This window comes from Scylla paramamosain, chromosome 1 (genome assembly GCF_035594125.1).
Source record: "Scylla paramamosain isolate STU-SP2022 chromosome 1, ASM3559412v1, whole genome shotgun sequence".
NCBI lineage: Eukaryota > Metazoa > Arthropoda > Malacostraca > Decapoda > Portunidae > Scylla > Scylla paramamosain.
In genome coordinates this window covers 9,305,001-9,322,500 of record NC_087151.1, presented here as the reverse complement: position 1 = coordinate 9,322,500, position 17,500 = coordinate 9,305,001, and the positions used below count along the sequence as shown (strand labels likewise).

Below are 17,500 nucleotides of genomic sequence, written 5' to 3'. Positions count from 1 at the left end.
TATATAGACACCCAAACACCAATAATCTCTCCTCTCCCTCTCTACCCACCCCTTCACCGTCACATCCTCCGCCGAACGTGCAATCTTGACGGCAGGAATGGGCAGGATACAACAAACACCGTCGCTTACTTAATATAAAAACGACATACATTCTATTTTCCTTTGGTTGCAGGTCGACGTCTTTTCCTTTGGGGAGTGGCAGCAGCTTGGCCCTCGTAACATCCCTCGTCCACCGTGTAATTTTGACGACGGGAATAGCAGGAGTCGACGATCAAGAAAGTGTTACGCGTCCCTCGTGACTGTCGCCCGGCTGATAAGGGCTAAATGAGAGGTACAGTAACAGTTCTACTTCTTTACACACCAGGCCCCTCGTCCCCGGCCCTGGGAGTCTTTGCACGGCTGCGCTGGGGGCGGGGCTTGAGTACGGAGGAGGAGGAGGAGGAGGAGGAGGATGGAGGAGGAGGAGGAGGAGGAAAGGGTGCATGAGAAGAAATAGGAAGAACATTCAAGTTAAGAGAAGTAGTGGTAATAATACTAGCAGCAGTAATACTAGTAATAACAGCAGTAAAAATGTGTTATTATTATTATCATTATTACTTGTATTATTATTATTATTATTAGCAGTAGCAGGGTCACGAGTTACCGCTATGTTGTTCCACGTGGCTGAAAAAGATGCATGTTTGTGCAGCTCACTTTTACAGAAATTGCCATAGAAACTAAGAATATAATCCAGGAACTGACAGTTTAGTAAGAGTTACAGTATGGAACGTATCAAATGTCACCATCAGAAAAGAAAGTGGTGCGGATAGAGGAAAGGGAATAACAAATAGGTACAGATAACTATTAAAACACGAACTGTCTCTGCGTAAAGAAACACAACTGGACGTAATTTCATTATATATATGAAAGAACACAAGCTTTTTTTTATTATAGCCATATAATTTACGCTTCAAAAGACGTTTCAAAGTTACTCACTCATAATGCAAAAGAAGATTGATCATTTAAAAGAACACATTATTCAGCACCATTCATTCCTAGAAGCGGAATCACATGACAGATGCCGGAAAAAAAGTCTATATATTTTCACGTTCAAATAAAAAGAATATCGTAGCCTAGTTTTTCCAACACTTGAAAATAACGATAAACAAATACCGTGTACACCTTTTGTTTACGAATAATTGCGGCTGAGAGAGAGAGAGAGAGAGAGAGAGAGAGAGAGAGAGAGAGAGAGAGAGAGAGAGAGAGAGAGAGAGAGAGAGAGAGAGAGAGAGAAGGGCTCGTATGCAAAAGAGGAGTTGTGGGGGGCGGAGGGGGGGAAGTGAGAGACGTTGAGAGAGTGAGAATTAGGCAGGTGGAGGGAGAGGAGGAGGAGAAGGAGGAGGAGGAGGAGGAGGAGGAGGAGGAGGAGGAGGAGGAGGGAAATGCTAAAACAAAGATCGTCGGTTTTAAAAGTATAGAGCATTTATAAAGAGGCTGAGAAAACGGTCGCCCCTCTCTTATACAGGCGTCCTTCCCTTGTGGTATGCATTCCTCTCCTCAAAGGCGCTCTCTCTCTCTCTCCTCTCTCTCTCTCTCTCTCTCTCTCTCTCTCTCTCTCTCTCGCTATGATCGTTATATTTCATCATTTCCTCTACAAACATTCTTTCTCTTTAATATTTCCTGCTCTATTTTTTTTTTCCTTATGTCTTTCCTTCCTTTCCTTTTCTTGCTTTATTCTTCTGATTTTTTTTTATCTTTTTGTTTATTTTTTCTTTGTTTCTTTATTCGCTTCTTCCGTTTCCTACTTTGTAACTCATTCGCTTTTTTCATTTACACACACACACACACACACACACACACACACACACACCACACACACACACACACACACACACACACACACACACACACACACACACACACACACACGCACGCACGCACACACACACACACACACACACACACACACACACACACACACACACACACACACACACACACACACACACACACACACACACACACACACACACACACACGCGCGCTTCATTTCTACTAACGGTTTGAAAACAGTACTAATAAGTCTTCTCTTTCCTTTTATTCTTCCTTCTTTCCTTTCTTTCTTTCTTTTTTTTTTATAACGTGGATTTTGTTCAATTTTGCTTTCGTTATATCTTTTTCTGCACTCTTTTTCTTTCCATTACGTTTATTAATTTTTTTTTTTTAAGTTTTTATGCGAAAATTCCACTTATTGTATCAATTTTATTTTGGTAGTGATGTTGTTAGTACTGTGTAATTATCAGTGGGGTCTCTCTCTCTCTCTCTCCCTCTCTCTCTCTCTCTCTTCCTCTCTCTCCTCTCTCTCTCTCTCCTCTCTCTCTCTCTCTCTCTCTCTCATCTGCATTCCGTTGATTTTTCGTCTCCTTTTAATTTTCACCCCACACATCCCATCGCCATCCGTTCCCATCAGTTCCCTCCACAATTTTCTCTCCACCCCCTCCCACATCTCCCTCCTTCCCCCTCCTTCCTCTTCCTTCATTCTTATCTTCCTCACGCCAGCGGAGAGATTCCTCATTGCATCCCTCTGAGAGAGAGAGATGGAGAGAGAGAGAGAGAGAGAGAGAGAGAGAGAGAGAGAGAGAGAGAGAGAGAGAGAGAGAGAGAGAGAGAGAGAGAGAGAATACCGTTTGCAAGAGTTTCAAAAGTTTCCGTTTGTTTGTTTGTGTATTCGAGTGTGTGTGTGTGTGTGTGTGTGTGTGTGTGTGTGTGTGTGTGTGTGTGTGTGTGTGTGTGTGTGTGTGTGTGTGTGTGTGTGTGTGTGTGTGTGTGTGTGTGTGTGCTCGCGCGCGCCAAATAAGGCCTTGCCGTTAAGGGTGACAGTCAGGTGCGTTGCTTCATCCGAGACGCTTCGTTATAACCCTTTGTCCTTCATTAACTCACCAACCGACTCCCAAAAAAAGCGATAAAAAAATAACTCAAATACACATCAACATAAAATATAAGACCGCGAACCAGCCAGCCAGTGCAAGCCAAGCCAAGCCCAGTCCCTCCCTGCCTCCTTAAACATCCACCTAAACCTGCATCTTGTTTTGGAAACTTTTCGGGGAGGTAAAAAGTAAAATCATTCACAAGAACCGAACCTTAAGAGCGGCTCAACCCAACCCTGCGGTGACTTGTCTCCCCCTTTCTCCTCCCCTCTCCTCCTCCACTCTCCCTCTCCCTTACTGCGCCAGGTGCAACTTCTCCTTCCCCTTATTTTCTCCCCCTCCCTACACCACTCACTCTCTCTTCTCAGCCTGGTTCTAGAGGTGCCTAGACACACCTGGCCTCTTGTGCCGCCTCCTCCTCCACCCACACACACACGCACACACACACACACGAGGGGAAGTAAGGTAGTGCTTGTTTGGGTTTGTTTATCTTCTCCTTCCTCCACTCAGCTTAAATATCAAAGGAGTCGGCGAGTGGCGAGGCAGTAGTGGTTCCTTTGTATGGTTTTTGCTGGTCTTTTTTCCTCTCCTCTAGGGAACTCAAGTAGCAGTGGCCGAGATACCTGCACAGGTGAGACAGCTTGATTAAAACAGAGGCGCCTACCGGATTCCAGTCTGACCAGGTGTGGGGCGACTCGCTATCATGTACACCGGGTAAACAAGCCCTGCATGGCCATAAAAAGCAAAATTAATGGTCCAGAAATAAAACAAGGGTGAAGCTTACACAGATAAGGGACGCGATAAGGGATGTATTATTGCCCACTTTTCCTCCTGGCTATATAATACTCTTGCCTCAGGGACGTGTGGATTGTGATTCCTAAATTGTGATATTCTCTCTCTCTCTCCTCTCTCTCTCTCTCTCTCTCTCTCCTCTCTCTCTCTCTCTCTCTCTCTCTCTCTCTCTCTCCTCTCTCTCTCTCTCTCTCTCTCTCTCGTGTGGTAGAACATAAGACATGAAGATAACAGTAATCATTGATAGTCATGTAAACTTTGGTAGTCTGTCTTTCTCTGTCCTCTATTAATGACAATATTATAATGTTTTTTTTTTTTATTCTCTGTCTCTCTTGAGGTCTGAGGCTCCTTAAGGAATTATATCTTGAATTAGGACCAAAAACCCCTGTCACTTTTTCCTCGCGTCGACACTCAGCCATCTGCTCTGTTTCTTTGCTTTGGGGTCCTTGACTTGCCTCAGAGAGTTAGAAGTTGAGATAAATAATAAATAATGATAATGATAGCCTTCTGTCTCTTCATCTGGCCGCACATCATTAACTCGGCTGATCCGCTGTAGTTGTTGTAACATCTCGTCCTTGCTGCGCTTCATTACCAGTTGTGCGATCGGTTATCTATTACTCAGAATTCGTAGTTGCAGCGTGGAATTGTGTTGCTATTCTTAGGCATGTGGAGGGCGGCCAGGTCTTCATTACAAGCTGTATATTCAGTCTTCCATTGCTCTGGATATCAAGTTGCAGTGTGGACTTACTGTGCTAATCTGGAGGTATGCAGACAGAGGCCGGGCTGCGTGTTTGGCTCTGCATTAATGTGATGATGCATCGCATGTGTTGACCTCACCTAAGCGCAGTTCCCGTTACCATTCAGTGTGGGAAAGCAATGGTCGCGAGGGACATGCAGAAGACCGGCTGAAGGATGGATGGGCATGGGATCGCTTTGCTCTTAAACACCTCCATCAAATACCAAGTTTGAGATGCATAGATAAGCCTAATCGACTATTTTTTTAGCGGTATTTTAGCAACGATACTAACTTTATACTATGAAGTTAATAGATATAGGAAGATTTCGTTTTATCAAAGCAGGTTGGCTACTCTTTCCACGGCATCTATACGTGTGACCTCACAGAATACACAGTTAACAGTACCTGTCAGCCAGCCAGCCTGTGTTCGCCCTCCTTCTCTTCCTCCTCCTCCTCCTCCTCCTCCTCCTCCTCCTCCTCCCACACTTCCCACAAGCTATACTACTTTTTAACAAGTGGCTACTGAACTAGTTAATTTTGGTACCTGCCATCTCTGTAGTACCTGGAATTTCTTGTAGCTGCCGGCTCGAGAATACCAGTGTGCAGGAGGCGGCGGCTGGTCCTGGCGTTCTTTGTCATGCAGATGTTTGGAGTTTGAGGAATCACGAATAAAAAATCGCTTTTCGTGTTCCCGCTTGATAGCCACACTGCAATCTGTTTATTGTAACCATCGGGGGGTCGGCCGGCCTTGCGGGGGAAAAAGCACATAATCACCATTGGGTTTTTATTGATTATAACAATCCATTTAGGAGATGATATCGTCCCAGGCACCGCGTGTCAGGGAGAGGGGCGACCGCGGGAGGCGAAATATGCAGGAAGGAAAATAAAAATTGCTGTTCGGCTGTTAGGAGGCTTAGGGACCTGTCAGTGGTGGTGGTGGCGGTGAGGCCTCTTGGTTGAGGTTGTGATGACCAAGATTACATGGCGAGGCTGGAGGCTGTGAGGAGGAGGAGGAGGAGGAGGAGGAGGAGGAAGAGGCACTTTAGTGTGTGCATGTGTGTGTGTGCGTGTGTGTGTGTGTGTGTGTGTGTGTGTGTGTGTGTGTGTGTGTGTGAGAGAAAGAGAGAGAGCGCACGTCTGCCGCAGCTTGGCGTTCCATCATCATCGCAGCAGTAACCAAAAGAAAAAAAAAAAGTCTTTAAGAACAGAGCGATGAGTTTCATTAATCACGCCTGAATTAACTGTTTGGCATCTGACAGCGCTCGGCCAATTGACTGCGGGCCGAGGTGGCGTGCAAACTGACCTGATAAGAATGTAAATGGGTTGTTTATTGCGTATTTATTCATATGGACGCTCGTTCCCATCTTTATGCGTGGTGTTGTGTGATGGGAAGCTGTGGATTGAAGAGTAAGAGGCATTAGAAGATGATATGACGAGATGAGTGTAAAAAAAAATAAAAGCAGGAATGTAAAAAAAAAAGGAAGAGAAACCATGAGGAGTTAACTGATTGTGTAGTTTACCCTCTCTCTCTCTCTCTCTCTCTCTCTCTCTCTCTCTCTCTCTCTCTCTCTCTCTCTCTCTCTCTCTCTCTCTCTCTCTCTCTCTCTCTCATTCATTACTTCTATTATTTGTTTTTTTCACTCGTCTGTCTAAATTCTTCTTGTATATTTGTGTTTCCTTTTATCTTTCCTTCTTCTCTACCAGTCATTCATTCAGTTATTTAACAAAATTAACATAGGGATTAGATACAAGGGGATCCACTGAGACACTTTATTGTGCCTTTAACAAATACATATATTTAAATATGCATGAAAAATATAAATTGTAGCCAGGGGATTGAAGTTAAATAGATAAAATGATTTAGTGGAGGATAGGATTTCCTTACCTGCCCTCGTTACATACAATATAGACAGTACGTAGGTTATTTGTAGCTAAATAGATAGAGCACTGCAATAGAGGATAGTATATCAGAATTAAGAGGATTGGATAGTTTGGTAGGGGAAAAATGCTGCTTCCCTTACCTGCCTTTACCCTCCTTCCTTCTATTTGTACCTTCCCTCCTCCTCACGTTTCCTTCTCCGAGTTTACCTTAGTGACGCGCGGATCTTTTTTGGTTATTATGAGAAGGATCAGTCAATTGGGCGTTTCCTCCATCACAGGCAATATATCTTCTCATTCTCCTCCTTCTACTCACATTTTTTTTTCTATTCCTCCTTCTCCTCCTCCTCCTCCGCTTTCTTCCATCCATCTCACCTTCCTTGTTCTCCTCGTCTGTGCCCTGTACACACACATACACACACACACACACACACACACACACACACACACACACACACACACACACACACACACACACACACACACACACACACACACACACACACACACATTCTCTCTCTCTCTCTCTCTCTCTCTCTCTCTCTCTCTCTCTCTCTCTCTCTCTCTCTCTCTCTCTCTCTCTCTCTCTAGCCAGCAATTTAAATACGGTTTCTTAAAATAAATAATTTCCTCCTTTCACTAACGCTTAAATATTTCTTTGAGATGATGATAAGGAAGACAAGAAGGAGGAGGCGGAAGAGAAGAAGAGGAGAGGAGGAGTAGGAGGAGGAGGATGGGGAGGTAAGCATGGGTGATGGAGGAGTTGAAAGCTGTACTCTGCCCTCCGAACCACTAGACACCAGCCCCCCTGTAGAGCAGTGACAGAAGGAACATGTCGGCGCCTCGTCAGCCTCTAAATCCACGCCGCCTCTTGTTCAGTGTGGTATTGTGAGATTGTGTGAGTGTGCCGGGATTGCTTTGAATGCATGCGAATATGCTTCTCTCTCCTCTCTCTCTCTCTCCTCTCTCTCTCTCTCTCTCTCTCTCTCTCTCTCTCTCTCTCTCTCTCTCTCTCTCTCTCTCTCTCTCTCTCTCTCTCTCTCTCTCTCTCTCTCTCTCTCATCAAAACAGCTTTCTTACTCTCGTTCATTCCTTGGAGAGTCTGAAGTGTAACGTCTGCTGGCTGGGGTATCAGTGTGCATTAACCCCATCACTGCTTTGGTCGTCTGTTGTTAATATTCAGAGCACTGTAAGAAATGTGGTTTGCATGACCACAGGAAAGAAATAATAGTAAGATGCGAAGAGGTTAAGTTTGTCTTCACTTGTCTCCGGAAGTATTTAAGAGAGTATCGTATTAAAGGTGGATGTTTAAAAGTCGTAAGTGATCATGGGGAAAAGTTGTCTAGCTGTGAACCGAGTAGTGAAAGAATACCCACACGCTTCCTATCAATGGTGTCTTCCCCGGTGACTGCCTTTGAGAGCTCTGTGGGTGGGAAAGGAGCAACATGGGCCTCTGCTAAGCATCACTCTAAGATTAATCTGCCTGTGATATCAGTGACACGGGGGGTCGACCAGCTAAGTCTCCACATATATTAAGTCAATTATTTCAATGTCGAAAGCGAATCACTGCATAAATAATTCCTTACTTTCATTTTAGATCAAGAAAAACTGAAAATAAAGAGAAAAAAAGAGGGAGAAAGGTTAAAAAAAAGGGGAAATAAAGAAAAGGTGAAAGAGGAGAAAGGGGAAAAAGGAAAAACTTAGGAGTAGATCCCAGTCTTATCAACCTCCTCTCCCTCAATCACTGTTCTAATTTATTTCCTATATATTATTAACATCATCTACTGCAGGACAAAGGCCCCTTCAACCTTCTTCACTCGTAACTGTCGAGTGCCCGTTTATTTCAGGCCACCACAGCAAAACTAGTGTTCTCATCTCCACAGCCTGTTTCCGTCTGGCCTGTTCTCTATAATGCTGTCATCTATTTTTCCCATCAAATTATATTCTTATACACCAGGCGAAAATTGTACGTAAATTTCACGCAGCTACAAATTATATGTAATAGTACTCGTAATCTGTTAGTCTGTATCATGCAGTGTTACTTAAATATTACCTAAATGCCTTTTAACACTACAGTATCATAGGATATAAACTCCCTCTATGTTTGAGAGAAGGAACATGTTTGAACAATACCTAATTATAGACATTTTCATTCTCTTTATAAATTTTACATTCATTCTCTCCCGTCCTTGCATAGTTTCTACACCGATGAGTTAGGATCATTATTAGCACCACAGCCCTATACTCATCCGCAGTGTGTGAAGCTGGATCATGTCAGTCGAGGGATATTGAAACATAATTTTGATCATTTTATGAACCCGGACTCTCTCCCTATCATTGATCACTCTTCAGGTCTCGCCTTGCCCCGAAATTAACACCTTCACCCACACCTTTAAAAGATTGATTTCAACAAGTTGGTTGGGCAGAATTATTGTGTTATACATACTCACATAAAAATTGACCTCTTCTTTTTAGGAAATTCTTCTTGCTTTATCCGTGTTATCTGATTCTTGCACACTTTTGTGGTATCATGTGAAAACAAGCACAAATATGAACACCATGACTTATATGTTCAGTAAGCGTATGCTTTGCTCTGGCAGCGGGAGGATCTCTAAAATGGATACGGCAGCCATCCAACTTTTTCCTCATCGATCTAAGCAAAATATCAGCTTTTTTTCGTGTTTAGATTTGAAAATACTACGTTAACCTTACCGTTAACACCTGAGTCTCTGTCCACAAATGTATCAGAAGTATTTCACCGAGTGATTAGGAAAAGGAAATTTGGGATTATTCTATACGTAATTATGCCCTCACTCCTTCCTTTATGAAATTACCAAAATCTGCAAATAGGAGAAAGTGTGTGATACGGTTCATGTTTCTTATACATATTTGACTTTGCGTTACATCTTTCGTCCAAACTTTACGAATTTTGAGCCGAGCGCGTTTTTTGGAAGAAATATACGTATTATATATTCTTAAACAAACAATCAGACACACAAGCTCTGTTCATGCTGAGTTTAAAAAATAGCTGAACGTGTTTGAGAGACTGCGTCCTCACACCGTTGGTAGAAGCGAGAGAATGTCTGTCTAATACATATTCAGTAACATGTACCGCCTCTGTAGGCAGCAATACTCACCCTTGTTCCTCTCAACCTTCGTTCTCAGCGTCACAACTCACTCGTAACACGCCAGCCTTTCTGACCCTTATTATCTAGAGTATTTATTTGCTTTTTTTTTATGTGTCAGGGAGACCGGCCAATGGCAAAAAAAAAAAAAAAAATGTATAGATAAAAAATGCCCTCTCATAAAGCCGCTCTTAGAAAGAAACAACAGTTGAACCAAAAGAGATTATTAATTTTGCTTCTGAGGTATCTTAATACTTCTCTCTTAAAACAGTTCAAGTCGTAGGCAGGAGGAAGTACAGAAACAGGAAGAGAGTTCTAGAGTTCACCAGTGAGAGAAGTGAATGATACTGGTTAATTCTTATATTAGTAAGGTTGACAGAATAGGGATGAGAGTGAGTAGAAATTTATGTGCAGCGACGTCGAAGAAACATGGAGTTAGGAATTTAGAAGACCAGTATCAATGGAAATAACGATACAAGACAGTAAGACAAACAACATTGCGACGGTGAGTGAGAGAATCAAGACAGTTCGTTAGAGGAGAGGAATCGATGAGGCGAGAAGCTTTCGACTCCACCCTGTTAAGGAGGAATGGACAAGTGGAGAATGAACACTCGTGCAATACATACAAACAAAACCTGACCTATAACCTCTACTATAAATGAACACTCTCTTAGCTTGTCCTTATGCACGAATCATCGAGTACTTGATAAAACGTTAACTCCAAAATCAACACCACACTGCTGTTCACAATAAACACGCATTCTCCCACAAGAAGCGAGAAGAGCCTTGAAGAATGCTCAGCCACAGATATTTACTTTCTTTTTACCAAAACGGATCCACTTCATCCCTCCCGTACGGCTTCCAGAATTCGCCGCGTCATCCTTTAAATTAACGCGCCTGCCTGATTTGCAGTAAATTCAGACAATATATTGGGGAATCATTTTGCGCGAGGTATCAAGAGAGAGAGAGAGAGAGAGAGAGAGAGAGAGAGAGAGAGAGAGAGAGAGAGAGAGAGAGAGAGAGAGAGAGAGAGAGAGAGCGTTGCGTCAGGCTTCATAGGTTGAGGGAATTTGCTTATAGTGGAGAGAAAAAAAAGGAAAGAAATCGATAAGTAAATGGAGAGGAAATAGAAAAGAAAGAATATATAAAGAATTTAAGTTACCAGAAAATGCAAGACATCTGAAGATTATAAAACAGAAAATCGAGGAAGAAGTATGATAAGAAAGGCGTCAAAAATTGAAAAAATAAGAAAGCTGTGGGGGGGGAGAGAGAGAGAGAGAGAGAGAGAGAGAGAGAGAGAGAGAGAGAGAGAGAGAGAGAGAGAGAGAGAGAGAGAAAATACGCTTTACTAAAACTGAAAAGAAATGCGAATAAAAGATGAGACAAAAATAACTAAAAAGAAGCAGAAATAAAAAAAAAAAAATAACATCAGTCACATCAAATGCCTTTAATTTTTATGAATGTTTAGAATTAGATAAAAAAAAATAGAACAAATAATGATAAAGAACAAAAAAAGAAATCATACAGACAAAAAACATGGAGATGATGACGATAAAACAATAAAAGCAAGGAAACCGCAATACACCCCAGACATAGAAATCTTACTACGACTACATCAATTTTGAGAGAGGAAGAGAAGAAAACAACAAATTGGTTGTCTGGTAGAAGATAATTGCAGCTTCTGGTGATATTCCCCCGCTACGTGTGTGCGAGGTAGAGGAGGAGGAGGAGGAGGAGGAGGAGGAGGAGGCGGAGGTGATGATGGTGGTGGTGGTGGAGGGTGCAAGGAACTTACAGAGGAGGAGTGGAAAAGTAGGAAAGGATAAGAATGGAGAAGGATATTTGGGGGGAGGGAGGGAAGAAGTGAAGGAGGGAGAGAGGGAGGAAGGAAAGGAAGAACGAAGATTTGTATCAGCAGAGGAACGGAGAAGGAAGCAATAAAATCAGAGAGAGAGAGAGAGAGAGAGAGAGAGAGAGAGAGAGAGAGAGAGAGAGAGAGAGAGAGAGAGAGAGAGAGAGAGAGAGATTCAGGTTCCACATCACCAGAGGCAATGAACACACACACACACACACACACACACACACACACACACACACACGCAACACCTCATCACTTACTCTCCTTACCTTACATTACCCAATCTTACCTTACCTTACCTTACCTTACCTTACCTTACCTTACCTTACCTTACCTTACCTTACCTTACCTTACCTTACCTTACCTTCCCTTCCCTTCCCTTCCCTTCCCTTCCCTTCCCATCTTATTCCAGCCTTTCGCCACACCTACTTGTTGCTAAGACCAGATCTAATCATTATCTCAAGACACTCACTCCCACAAACCTTGCTTAACAAACCGCATCACATCCACGCTTCGTAACCACACACACACACACACACACACACACACACACACACACACACACACACACACACACACACACACACACACACACACACACACACACACACACACACACACACACACACACACACACACACACACACACACACACACTCATTCATTAAGTCTATTGCACGAAGTTTCATTCACGATGTTTTGAGGGTGGAATGAGAAAGAGAACAAGAAGAAGAAGAAGAAGAAGAAGAAGAAGAAAGATAATAAGAGCAAAAACAATATCAACAACAACAACAACAACAACAACAACAACAACAACAACAACAACAACAACAACAACAACAACAACAACAACAACACTAAAGAAGAAGAAGAAGAAGAAGAAGAAGAAGATCAAGAAACATTCATTCACTCCTTATAATAGTTAGCCTCCCTCCCCGCCAGACCACAGGGGGAGGGAGGCTGGCTGGCTGGTTACCTGATAATACAACAGGTAACGACACCACGCCGCCAGGGGGACTCTCCATGACTCACCAAGTTCCTGAAGCGAATCACATGCGGGTCAGGAGTCAGTGAGAGGAGGAGGAGGAGGAGGAGGAGGAGGAGAACGACAAGGAGGAGGAGTAGGTAGAGGAAGAGGAGGAGGAGGAAGAGGTTTGGATGTGGATATAAAGTAGCAGAAATAGGAGAATATTTTATGATGAGAGAGAGAGAGAGAGAGAGAGAGAGAGAGAGAGAGAGAGAGAGAGAGAGAGAGAGAGAGAGAGAGAGAGAGAGAGGCTAAAAACTGGACTGGAATACATACAGCTATGAAAAAAAAAGTAAGGTTGATTGCACAGAAGTAAATGACAAGGAATACAAATAGAAAAACTGAACGGAAGAGGGGAATGAGAAGGAGGAGGAGGAGGAAGAAGAAAAAGAAGAGGAGGAGGAGGAGGAATAAAACAAGGATGGTAAAGAGCAGGAGAAAAGCGTTATTGCTGTATAAATAAAGGTCAGAGGAGGAGTAGAAAAGAAGTTATCACCGAAAGCAGCCAACCACTCCATGTGTGTGTGTGTGTGTGTGTGTGTGTGTGTGGAGAGAGAGAGAGAGAGAGAGAGAGAGAGAGAGAGAGAGAGAGAGAGAGAGAGAGAGAGAGAGAGAGAGAGAGAGAGAGAGAGAGAGAGTTAAAATATGCGAATGTTAATTTAACGTACCACCAACGACCATAAAGATTTACGCAACTGTGTGCGCGACTTACCTGGCGGCGGTGGTGCAGGTGGTAATGGTAGTGGTGGTGGTGGTGGTGGTGGTGGTAGCGGCGGGAGGGACGGGAAAGGAAGGTGAAATTCATTAACTTAAATTAACCTTCCAGTGTCCCTAGGAAGTTAGCAAATCCTAGTCACTCACCTGGAATTTATTCGGGTAATTACCTGTTAATAAACCCGCCGCTTTCACCGCACCTCACCTTACTTCACCTTGCGGGCGTTGATCACCTGCGGCAAATTACATAACAGGAGAAGCATTACGGCACTCACCTTGCGTTATGCGGCCAATTACCTGCGCCAGACACGTTTCGCGGCGTAGTGGCTCGTTACCTGTGATTAACACCTGCTTCGTGGGCCAATCAGGAGGAGATTCGTGGCGGGCGCTGATTGGGTCTCCTCCCGCCGGCTGCTTCTTGCGACCCGCTCATATTGCGTTAATTAATTGCGAATTTCCTAAATCTGCGGCGTCGTTGTGATGGGAGGGTGATGGGAGGAGGATGATGGAGGAAGAGCAGGAGGGGAATAGTAAGGTGTTGATTGGGGGTGAGGATGGTGGGGGAATTGTTTGGTGTAGGTTAGGTGTGTACGTAGGTTAGATGATGTGTGTGTGTGTGTGTGTGTGTGTGTGTTACTACTTCTTCTGTAATGTTACTACTACTACTACTACTACTACTACTACTACTACTACTACTACCACCACCACTACTGCCTCTACTACTATCACCACCACCACCACCACCACCATGGACGGCATCACCACCTCCTCAGTCAGCGCCAGGAAAGCTACAGTCGCTAATTTACAATCTAGCCACGATACAATTAGCGGTGGTTTATGCCTTGACCAATACTCTTTGGAAATATTTAGCGGCCAGTAATTAGCCACCATGCACGTAAACTATCGGTAATACCTGTGATCAGCGCGGGACGTATGGAGGAGACAGGGTACTGGGGAGTGGAGAGAGGAGACCCGCCCGGTATAGCTTCCCTCTTGTCTCGTCTTGCCTCTCCTCTCCTCGCCTCTCCTCTCCTCGCCTCGCTTGTACTGGTATTCTGAAATGTTTCGCACTCTATTCACGCAACACTATTTTCGAAGGCCACAGAGGTTATTAGCCGTGTTCTCAATATTGTTTCTCCTGTACGTAATGTAGATGACTTGCTAATCTGTCTCTAGAACCGTAAAAACACCTTTAAAATCCCTTGACACTTCAACCAGAGCCTTTTGAAAGTAGCAGGGGCGCGGCGCAGAGGTACTGCAGGATACCACCCTTAGTCCAGTCCGGCGCAACTCCCGCAGAAGCATCTCAGACCTAACCGAAGCCTTACACTTGTTATATACTAATGTTGTTCATCGCCTCCTTTCTTGGATTGGGTTCTGAATTGATGATTGATTGTATGTGTGTGTGTGTGTGTGTGTGTGTGTGTGTGTGTGTGTGTGTGTGTGTGTGTGTGTGTGTGTGTGTGCTTCTTTTCCTTTCTACTTCCTCGGTATCTCTATTCATTTCGTCAGATTTTTTATCATCATCGTTTTTATTATCATTATTATCCCTATTTATCATCATCCTTTTTATTATCATTTTTATCTTTATCTTCTTCGTACACCTCCTCCTCCTCCTCCTCCTCCTCCTCCTCCTCCATATCGTCATCATCATCATCTGTTTTCCAATTTTATCTATTCAAAACCACATTGAGAGAGAGAGAGAGAGAGAGAGAGAGAGAGAGAGAGAGAGAGAGAGAGAGAGAGAGAGAGAGAGAGAGAGAGAGAGAACAGGAAGACGAAAAAATAAACTCAAGTGATAAATGAATGATGGCCGTAAGACACGAACATGCCAAACAAGACTTTTGGGACGGGAATGATAAAATGATGAGGAGGGGAAGGAGAAGAAGAAGATGGAGAAGAAGAAAGGTGAAAGAAGAAGGAAGAAGAAGGAGAGGGAAAATAAAACATAGGAAATGGCTGTTAATTCAAGGGCTGCGCTCAAGTGATATTGCCACTTTGCGCTGCGCCAAGTAAGGAGGAGACTTGTTTTCTGCCCACTTAGAACGACGGCGAAGAGAGAGAGAGAGAGAGAGAGAGAGAGAGAGAGAGAGAGAGAGAGAGAGAGAGAGAGAGAGAGAGAGAGAGAGAAAGAGAGAAAGGAAGAGAAAAACCTACCTTCCATTTACTCATCCTCATCCTCTTCTCTAGAATTCAAATTCTTAATTTTTCTTTTCCTCTCATCTTCATTTTGTCCAGCCGCTACATCGAGAATAAGAAGGGTGAGAGAAGGATAGCGAGAGAGAGAGAGAGAGAGAGAGAGAGAGAGAGAGAGAGAGAGAGAGAGAGAGAGAGAGAGAGAGAGAGAGAGAGAGAGAGAGAGAAACCTAACCTCCATTTACTCATCTCATCCTCTCTAAAATTCAAATTCTGCTTTCTTCCTTTCTTTCATCCCTTTTTACTCCCCTGTTAATATTTATTCCTCCGTTACATCGAGAGACAGACAGAAAGAGATAAAGAGAAGAAAAGAAAAACCTTTTTTCCATTTACTCATCTTCATCCTCTCTAAAATTCAAAATATCCTTTCCTTCTTTCCTTTCTTCCTCCTCCCTAGTATTTCTTACGCATTTCATCCAATCATTACACCAAGAAAGAGAGAGAGAAAGAGGAAGAGAGAACGAGAGAAAGAGAAAAAACCTATCTTTCACTTATTCATCTCATCCTCTTCCCCAAGATTCAAATCCTCCCTTCCTCTTCTCTCCTTTCCTCCTCCCTCCTTCCACCTTAATATCTCTTCCTCATTTTATACCAACCGTTACCGCAGCGAAATCTTCCTATTTTGTTTAATATTCCTCCTTCGTGCTCTTACTAAAGTGCTAAGAGGGGCCAGGTTCCCTCGTGCCTCCGCCGCCGCCTCGCCGACACAAGGTTAGGCGCGTTGAGAATTATTGTCTAGATGGATAGGGATTATCGCCATTGCCTATAATTTCGATCATATCCCATTACCAGCCGTACTGATTGATTTCCCAGACAGAGAGAGAGAGAGAGAGAGAGAGAGAGAGAGAGAGAGAGAGAGAGAGAGAGAGTGAGAGGGAGAGAGAGTTTGCTGCTTCTACAAATATATTCTTTTAAAGGATCAGCGCTCTCAACCTGTTGTATTGAAGATTATAAACTCATCCACCAAAATCACCTGAAATCAATGGGTTTTTGATTAGCAGTGAGGCGGCGACTGGCTGATCTGAGCTGCTTTGGACTTGATTTGAACCTTCCCTGCTTTGATGAGGGACGTAGAGGAGAATTCTTCCATCATTCGTTGTAAAGACTTAGGACTGTTTTTGGACTTGCTTTGAACTTTCCTTGCTTTTATAACGGGCGCAGAGGAAACGTCTTCCATCATCGGTTGTAAGATCTTGGAGCTGTTCCTGTTAACTCGCCTGGAGAAAGTAACGCTTGATTGTAAGGTATAGGGAAGCTAAGTGACTGCTTGGCTTGAAGTAATGAAATGGGATGGTAAATGATGGTGCGGTATGCACAAAACTGCAAAAAAAAAAAAAAAAAAAATAGAGGGAAAGGTAAGATTTGCCGTGCTTTCTTAAAATAGACGGATAGCGGATATAGAGAGGAATTGGAAAGGTTAAGGGAGGTCTTTTTCCTGCATTAGAATTGTAGAGGCTAACGATGGAAGGAAAGATTCAGAAAAAATTTGTTGCAGTGTCTTAGAATAGACAGTCAGCAGATAGACAGGAGTGGAAAGGGTGATGGCAAGGCCTCTCTCCTTCAGTAAAATTGTAGAGGCTGACAGTGACGACGACGACGATGATGATGATAATGATGATGATGATGACGATGATAGCGAATATAATGGTATGGTTATTTCGACTGCTTCAGACGTATGTTCCTATCGCAAATAACATCGAGAATAAACATCAACAGGACATAATTATCAGTCCAGGAGCTGAAAATCGTTAAAGAACTTTCAGCGCCTTGTCTACACAATGAATGATCTGTAAACTTGGCATTGAGAAAGACTTAATTTTTTCTTTCTTTTAAGTTCCAAGCATTTCTTATTACGCGTCATAACACTGATAAGATAAAGTCAAGATAATTTATTTATTTTTTTTTGCGTGCATGTCTTTTGTCCGGAGTGGCGTGGCTTTTGTAGCTGCAACATCACGTCGGGCGTTGTGTATAATTGCAGGAAGTGAACCTTTTTCTTGCATGCAACCCAAGGAACGTGAGAGTAATAGTCGTCAGGTGCGCGAGGAGGCAAGAAAGGAGGAGCCGTGAGCACTTCTGGGGCGTCAGCTTGAGGAAACGAGAATGTGACGTGACGAAGAGACGAGGCGGCGTGTCATTGGGACTAATTATTTGATAATCATCCTTGTTGTCTTGGTCTGCGCGTTTAGAGTGAAGGATGGCGCCACGCTCATTTGTCAGAGTGTGTGGCGCTCTCTCTCTCTCTCTCTCTCTCTCTCTCTCTCTCTC

The 17,500-nt window shown here is 43.4% G+C and overlaps 1 protein-coding gene across 5 annotated transcripts in view; it reads left to right on the top strand.

The window, feature by feature from the left end:
• The first annotated feature begins 170 nt into the window (after positions 1-170).
• The window catches only part of LOC135099794 (uncharacterized), a 390,580-nt gene continuing 373,250 nt past the window's right edge, over positions 171-17,500 (top strand). For all 5 annotated transcript variants that reach the window (XR_010268388.1, XR_010268387.1, XM_064002316.1 and 2 more), the window contains exon 1: positions 171-331. The gene's annotated coding sequence lies outside the window, so the exon portion shown is untranslated. The remainder of the gene's footprint in view (positions 332-17,500) is intronic.